Here is a 7,902-nt window from a genome sequence, read left to right as displayed (position 1 = left end):
CAACCTTGGATGATTAATGGAACAATATGATAAGTTCAAAATGAAGTCGAAATAATTCAAAAGAGCCTCAAAGCAGTTTTGGGCCATTCCCTCAACACTTTGAAACCTTCTGGATATTTTGAAGAGCAAATTGAACATGTCATATTTTGTTCTAAAATTATCCGTTAGGATCTTCCAAGGTCCAACAAAATCATAGCCTGGGGTTTGGTAGCTAAACCTTCATCTACTCTTGCAATTTAAACTTTTCTACAATATTATATACATACATATCTTACAAGTACCTTACAAGTACTGACTTTTCAGGTGGTGGAATGAGAAGACTCACCAGATATGCTTTTACCATTTGCAGTATCGTCTTTTCCTATATTTTCAGCACTGTACTTTTATGTTTATAAAACTTGCATTTTAAACAATGATGTCACCGTGCATGACAACCAAAAACTGTTAGGATAGCCACTAAAACCAAAATCAAAATTAAAAATCAAACAAGATAAAATTTACTGCCACAACATTCAAAATATAAGAGAACTCAAAATTTAATCACAAACGTCACAAAATAATAACTACAACTAAATTAAGACGTCTCTGTCGGATGATTGGGATTTCCTCGGAGGAGGTAACCTATGGTTGCTAACAAGATTTCCCACGGTCTAAATGAAAATATGGAACTCATTAAGTTGAGTTTAGTAAATTCATTTGGACTAAATGAATCCGATAGAAATATAGTGGTACCGGAATGAGGGAACCGTAGGATCCTAACCGGTGTCACTCTAATGAAATTTAATATGATCCATAATATTTAAAGAACTGCAACCATAGGGACATCTGGTTTGACATTATATCTTGACACATTAGAAAATGTAAACTCTTCACGACAATGAGCTTGGAGCTAACATTTTCGGCAGCACGACTATTTTCAATAGCAGGAGGATCTACAACATCATATCTTACTTTAGAATTAAATAACAAGCCATAAAGTTTTGAGGTTGTTTGCTTATGCAACATAAATCCTCAACTTATTTTTAGGCCTTTGTATAGCTCTAATGTACAATATAAGCCCAATGTACAATATAAGCCCTAACTATATATATACGTAAATTAAAAAGTCCTTCCGAAGCGAGCGACGGGATTTCGATTCCGGCGACCGACAGCTTCCAACAAGCAACCTCCAACCCCAAAATAGTGCTGACAATGACCTTAGTCGAGATCTCGTGGTTCTGTCATCTCAAATTTGTTAATATTTGTGGTTTTCCTGGTTACAAATAACTAGAAGTTTCCTTTAGCAATCATGGATTACCTTATCTAAGGCTGCCTCACAAATCGAGGTTAGTTTTAATTAAGTTTAAATTTAAATTTTCATGAAAACAATACAAAATTCTGAATCATCAAATGGTTTGACTGTACAAAATTCGAGACCCTCTTTCGAGTTAGGAGTTTGACTTTTAACGTTCCATAAGTTTTCAAAAAGTTGTAATTTATCTTTTGGCATTTGTTTTGGAAAATCTCTCTATTGAATTAACTTTTGTACACAAGGCGAAAAGTAACAAAAAGACAATTCCATTAATTCATTAAGTTCCTTGTCCAAATTTACATGATTTTCAAGATTAGTAGAAGTAGAAGCACGATAAAATTTGATCGGCTTCAAACTAATTCTACAGACTTCCTTGTCCTCTAAACTCTCTACCTTTTGAGGGAGAATCAGAGTAAGGGTCATGGCGTTCACATAGTGGTTTATCCAATCATACATCATCCCATATTCAATTTTCTCCACGTCTTCTAAGGATATCTCATACTAAAGTTTCTTCTATTTTTTCATCATTATTTCATCTTCAGAACTTTCTTCATCACCAATGTTGATGGTCAGCCTAGTCCATTCAATAATTAAGTTGGTTCTTCCTCGTCCACGCCTCCAACCTCGACCTCGGGTGTGCGAACTAAAAGAACCCCCACCAACTTGTTGCAAAAGAGAGGTGGAAAATTGCTGAATCGGAGTTGAATGACCTTGCCACTATAATTCATCTAAATCTTCACTTTTATTGGTCACAATTTTACGAGAGAAGACAGATTTCTTTGGAGGTGGGTAGTAGGCGACATCTTCACGAATGCCAACTTCATGAACTGAAAACAGCTGTAAATCACCCTTGATGTGATGTTCTTGTCCTCCCTTGTAGTACTTAATGCATTAGTGTAGGGACGATGGAACCATGTTGTGTTCGTGAATCTATGGTCAACCAAGTAGAGCATTGAAAGAGTTCTTGGTGTCGATGATATGAAACTTAGTGGTTGTTACTAGTTCTTCAACCTTCGTAAGCAATGTAATTGATCTAAGGGCTCTCTTCACCTTTTTGTTGAATCCTCTTAGCATCATTTTATTGACCGTAACCTCCTGAGATTCAATGTCCACATAGGCCAAGGTTCGTAGAATCATCAAGTTGAGTGATGCTCCAGAATCTACTAAAACTCTAGACAACACAAATCTGCCGATGTTAACGGAAATATAGAGTGGACGATTATGGTCAGCGGTATCGAGCAACAAGTCTTCATCTGTGAAGGTTACCCCAGACTGTTCTTTTAACAAGCAAACTTCATCTGAGGATGTGTTGACCAATTAGGCTAAACAAATCTCTAGGTCGAGCAAAGCTGTAGCTAGAGAATCTCTCATCTCCTTTGATTGGATTAGAGTGTCATAGATGCTTAATTTGGCCGACAACTTCCTAAGATGAGCCGGCATGTTGTAATCCATTTTGTATGATCCTCCAATTTTCTCTTGGTTATGTGGTTCTTCCACTGGTGGAGGTGGAGGTAGCTCTTCTTGAGTTAATACTTGCTTTCCTTTATCCGTCGAAGCTTTTTTCGGGGGTAATACTCTGCGCTTCTTAAGTTTACTTCTATAATTTCTCATTGAGATATCATTGTTGAATCTTTCAGTATTTCTTCTTTGTCGGAAAGATCTAAGTTGATGGAAAGCAGTGTACCATGCCCTTGAGGATTGGTTCCTCACTCCCGGTGCTGTCGTAAGCGGTATTGTCGATGTCTTCTTTTGTCTTGTTAATGAGTTCATCAAAGTCAAGCACTATTTGAGGATCGTCTTGGCAATTGATATCAAATTTAGATTGGTCACAATAGATTACGATATCACTAGAAATAGTTAAAACATACTTGAAATCATAATCATTATATTTATAAGACCCCGGAAGGGTAAAAAGATAATCATACAAGGTCAAGGGTTTGAGGATTTTCTTCCCCTAATCCGAGACAACTAATCTAGTAGAGACAGCCTCTATCCTACCCTCTATGCTATCAGTCTTCGTGGTGGTATTCTTCTTCTTCTTCTTCTTCTTTTTTCTCTTCTTCTTCCTTGACGATGACAGATCTTCTTGTGAAATTTTCATCTTGGGCTTGGCAGGCTGGAGACTCTGAACGGAGGTTTGTCTTGAAGCATTCTGGATCTGGTTCAGTATTTTCTTGGATGATTTGCTCCAAATTGTACTCCATCCATCTTTTCTAGTATATGGGCCAATTAGAGAGATTGGCTTAGCTGAAATCCTATTTATAGAACCCTTTTCAGGTTCTTTTAAATATTCTTTCGGGATCATTATATTCCTTTCTTTAAGATTTTTCTCAAGCCAGTATTTGTAGACACACTACCAGAGCTGTTGCTTCTCAAGCCAATCTTTGTCCCCAAACTTTAAGGTTCTTTTAAAATGCTAACTTTGCTGAGTAGCTTCTCAAAGGATTTGATGGTGAGTCCCATGAGCATGAAATCCACTGGCCCATGAATGCTTTTGAGTAATATCTCAATTGCATGATGTTCCTGTAGCTGAGGTTCACATTTCATGCTAAGGTTTCTCCACCTCAAAATATAGTCCACTAAAGTATCATTGGGCTTTTCTTTTTCCATTATGAGATCTCCAATAGACACATGATGTTGCGCTCCGACAAATCTTTTCATGAACAATTGTTCTAACTCGGAGAATTTTTTAACTAATCCGTTGGGTAATTCGGCATACCAATCAAAAGAGATTCCTGATAGGCTGCTGACAAACTATCAGAAAAGTAAGGCTTTATTTCCTCTGGTATTGCCTCAACTGGCTCAAAAATGTGCTATGTGCTATCTGGGATTCTCAACTCCATCAAATATCTTAAAGTTTAGGGACACAAAACCCTTAGGGTGGGGTACAACATAAAACTCCTCCGGGTAAGGTCTACCCTTCAAAATCAATGCACCACCCTTAGATTGGGCTAAGGCTTCCCGAACTTGCTCGACCATTTACTTAAATTCTTTTTTCGGTATGATGATGTACTCGACCATTTACTTAAATTCCTCAAAATCAATGCACCACCATTTACTCCGAGAATCCTTCTTTTGTTGCTCATCTCTGTTTGCTGAGGTGACTTCTCTCCTTTCATCTGTAACATGTATAATCTCTGGTGGATTAACTTTTGGAGAGGCTAACTGTGGTGGTTTAGACTGTTCCTGAACAGTGGCCATGACAGTCATGGTAGCCATGGCAGTGACCATCTCTTTCATTCTTTTATTCATTTTACTAATTTGCTCGTCCCTAGGGAGATAGCCCTATGCAGCTCATCTACGACATTCTCTTCGATGAGAGGTCTAGCGTCGCGTGCAGAAGCAACAGCTCTGGTCTCGATGACATGGATATCCATGAAATCTTTTTCAAGGTAATCATTGAAGTCAAAATCTTCATCATCATTAATGGAAACTCCATGTTCTCGGGCTAACTCAGAATTCTCAACCATGAGCTTTTTGACCTTTTCTTTGATTATTGATTCTTGTAGTATTTTGAGATCTAGAAAACTCTGTTGAACATCCTCTGTTTGCCCATCCATCTCGCTAGCAATTGCTGTGACATTGTCAGACATTCCGGACCCTGGCTTCATTCCATGATCTTACCCTGCTGGCCTACTGGACTGTATCGGTATAGCGACCCTGGGTATCCATACCTTTTTCTTTGATGGTGACGTCTTGAGACGGATTGTCTCGGTATGAAAATTTATATGTCGAGGAAAAGTATGCTCCCCATGGTGTAGACCAGATACAGTACTGGGTAATTGCTTTTTTTGCTTTTTTTTATCCTTTAAAACTTTAAGAACATCTTTATGGTGGGTGATTGGTAGAATTCTTGGACCCACACATGACTTAACTGGTCAACGGCCCGCGGGTCTAGTGACAGTAGAATCGGTAGTAACAATGGTGACTTAACTAGTCAACGGCCCGCGGGTCTAGTGATAGTAGAATCGGTAGTAACAATGGTGGTATCAACCAGGTGGAACCAGACGGGAATGCGAGCATCCAAAGCTTCAGTTGACTTTTAAGATCTCTTGGCAAATCTGACGTCCCTTAAAATTTCTTTCTTCATGCGAGGGGATATTGCATGTCCCACTAGTTTGAGTAACTCGCCAACTGAACATCCTTCATTAGCAGCTACTCTCTAAAAACTTTCTGGAAAACTGAACAAACTTGGGTGATAGGAGCAGGCTTCTTCCTCACCCCACCATGTTCATGAAGTGACGATAAAGTAGCGGCGATCTTCTAGATACTTTCATACCCATTGGTATCCATTAAGGGATGGAACCTACTTCATTGCAGAAGTGGATATGTCTCTGGTAATCTTGACTCATCCTAGTGAGGATCCTCCTCAAAAGGTATCTCCTTAGGAGTCTGGGCTTTGGTAGCCCTCCAAACCTTCCTGTTATAGTTTCTCCTTTATGTTCGGGTTAACAGTGTAGTGTGTTTGGGTTAACAGTGTAGTCCTCAAACTTGATCTAATTTCAAATACTGAGGACAAAACAACCGATTCTTTAGCCGAGTCTTCAATGATCGTAACCTCTTTTCCCTTAGTGGAGATGGGAGCAACAGGCTTGGTAGGTGCCGTGGTGGCAGTGTCCTTGACCTTCTTGTAAGAAGGGAAGTTCTGGGGGCTGCTTAGGTTAAACTCAGCAGACGGTTCTTGAATGTTTGGAGTGACGACTTTCATTATGACGAACGGGCTTTCCCGGAACGACCTCGAGATCTTCAAATCCTGCTCCAAACTTGATGGTGGGAGCAACGTTGCGGGCACTGCGGCTCGTCTCCAGGTTGCAGGAAAATGTGAGCGTTAGGAGCGCCATTGCAGCAGCCAAAAAGAAAGCTCTGGGGTTAGCTATTTGGCCAATGCCTCGTAAGCTTAGTGCGAGCACTAAAAATTAATAATGGTTGATCTGTAAACCGGGTAAGTCTTTATTTAATTTGTGGAGATTTTTAAATTTTAGTAAAAATAGTTTGAAAGTAGAAATATTTAATTCATATAAAGAAAATTTAAAGAGCACGTGCAGCACGACACAAACCGATTTAACTTGTAAAATAGCAAATCAAACTTGAAAGGGAAAAAGTGAAGTTCAGGACCCAGTGCAGAACTAACTTAACAACACACAATGCCCAGGTGGAACTATTCCACCAACAAAACTATTGGGGGTCCAACCCCACATAAAGATTAAAAAGTCCTTAATGGCATCCTAAACCTCCCTGCTCAATGATGATTGAACATACGATCCTAAAGTCCAAAAGAGTTGGTCGTACTTTCACAAGAAAGAAATGTGCAAATCATGCAAATAGAAGAAGAGTAATTTGGTCCAAGAGGGACATTGACACATTACCGATGTATGAAGATAATATTTCCTAATTTAAATGAAGAGAAAAGCTAGTCCCCAGTGGAGTCTCCAGAAGCTGTCGACACCGTTTTTGGTTGGGAGTGGCCGGTAGAAGTCTATCCTGAAGGATAAACACAAGACTCGAGGATGAGGATTAATCAAATAAACTAAAAAATATATGACGTTCGTTCGGTCTGCAAAACCATTTTTATTTGCCGACAAGTTTCCCTATTTAATACAAAGATTTGGAAATTTGGAAAAACTTCCTATAAAGCTACTTATAAGGGCAAGCCCCTATACTTAATTACATCTTAGATAACCGAATTCACCGAAGAAAACTCTCAATAAAAATCAGGAAACGTTATCTTCAAAGAGGTCAAAAGAAAGGACTTTTCAACGAGATCAGACATAGAGGAGTGAAAGGGAAATGGTTCAAATTTGGAACATTTTGTTATAGAGTCCAAAGGCGGAAGAACTAGGGGATGTCATATATCCGGAGGAGAACCTCGGTGACTTCTCAGTCTATTCTATTATTTGGCTTCAGTTTTAAGGAGAAATATTTAAATGTTTCATCCTATCAATTTTATTAGTTAGGGCTTACACCCGTGTGAAATAATCACATGAATATCCTGGAACATGAGAGGGTTTAGGTCGTGACGAACGACAATCTCAAAATCATAAGACGAGTTAGGGCTTATATTGTACAATAGAGCTATACAAAGGCCTAAAGATAATTTAAGGATTTATGTTGCATAAGCAAATAACCTCGAAATCCTATTGCTTGTTATTTAATTCTAAAGAAAGATATGATGTTGTAGATCCTCTTGCTGTTGAAGATAGCTGTGCTGCCGACTATACTAGCTCCAAGCTCCTCATTGTGATGAGTTTAAGTTTTATAATGTGTAAAGTTATAATGTCAAATCAGATGTCCCTATGGTTGCAGTTCTTTAAATATTATGGATCATATTAAATTTGATCAGAGCGACACCAGTTAGGATCCTATGGTTCCTTTGTTCCTGTACAACTATTTTCTATCAAATTCACTTAATCCAAATTTCGTTCCTGTACAACTATTTTCTATCAAATTCACTTAATCCAAATGAATTTACTAAACTCAACTTAATGAGTTCCATATTTTCATTTAAACTATGGAAAATCTTGTTAGCAACCGTAGGTTATGTCCTCCAAGGGATTCCCGATCATCCGATATAGACGTCTTAATTTTTTTGTAGTTGTTGTTTTGTGATGTTT

This window comes from Phalaenopsis equestris, unplaced genomic scaffold (assembly GCF_001263595.1).
Source record: "Phalaenopsis equestris unplaced genomic scaffold, ASM126359v1 Scaffold000481, whole genome shotgun sequence".
In the NCBI taxonomy this organism is placed as follows: Eukaryota; Viridiplantae; Streptophyta; class Magnoliopsida; order Asparagales; family Orchidaceae; genus Phalaenopsis; species Phalaenopsis equestris.
The sequence above is the reverse complement of the archived record's forward strand: the minus strand, read 5'-3'. Positions refer to the sequence as shown.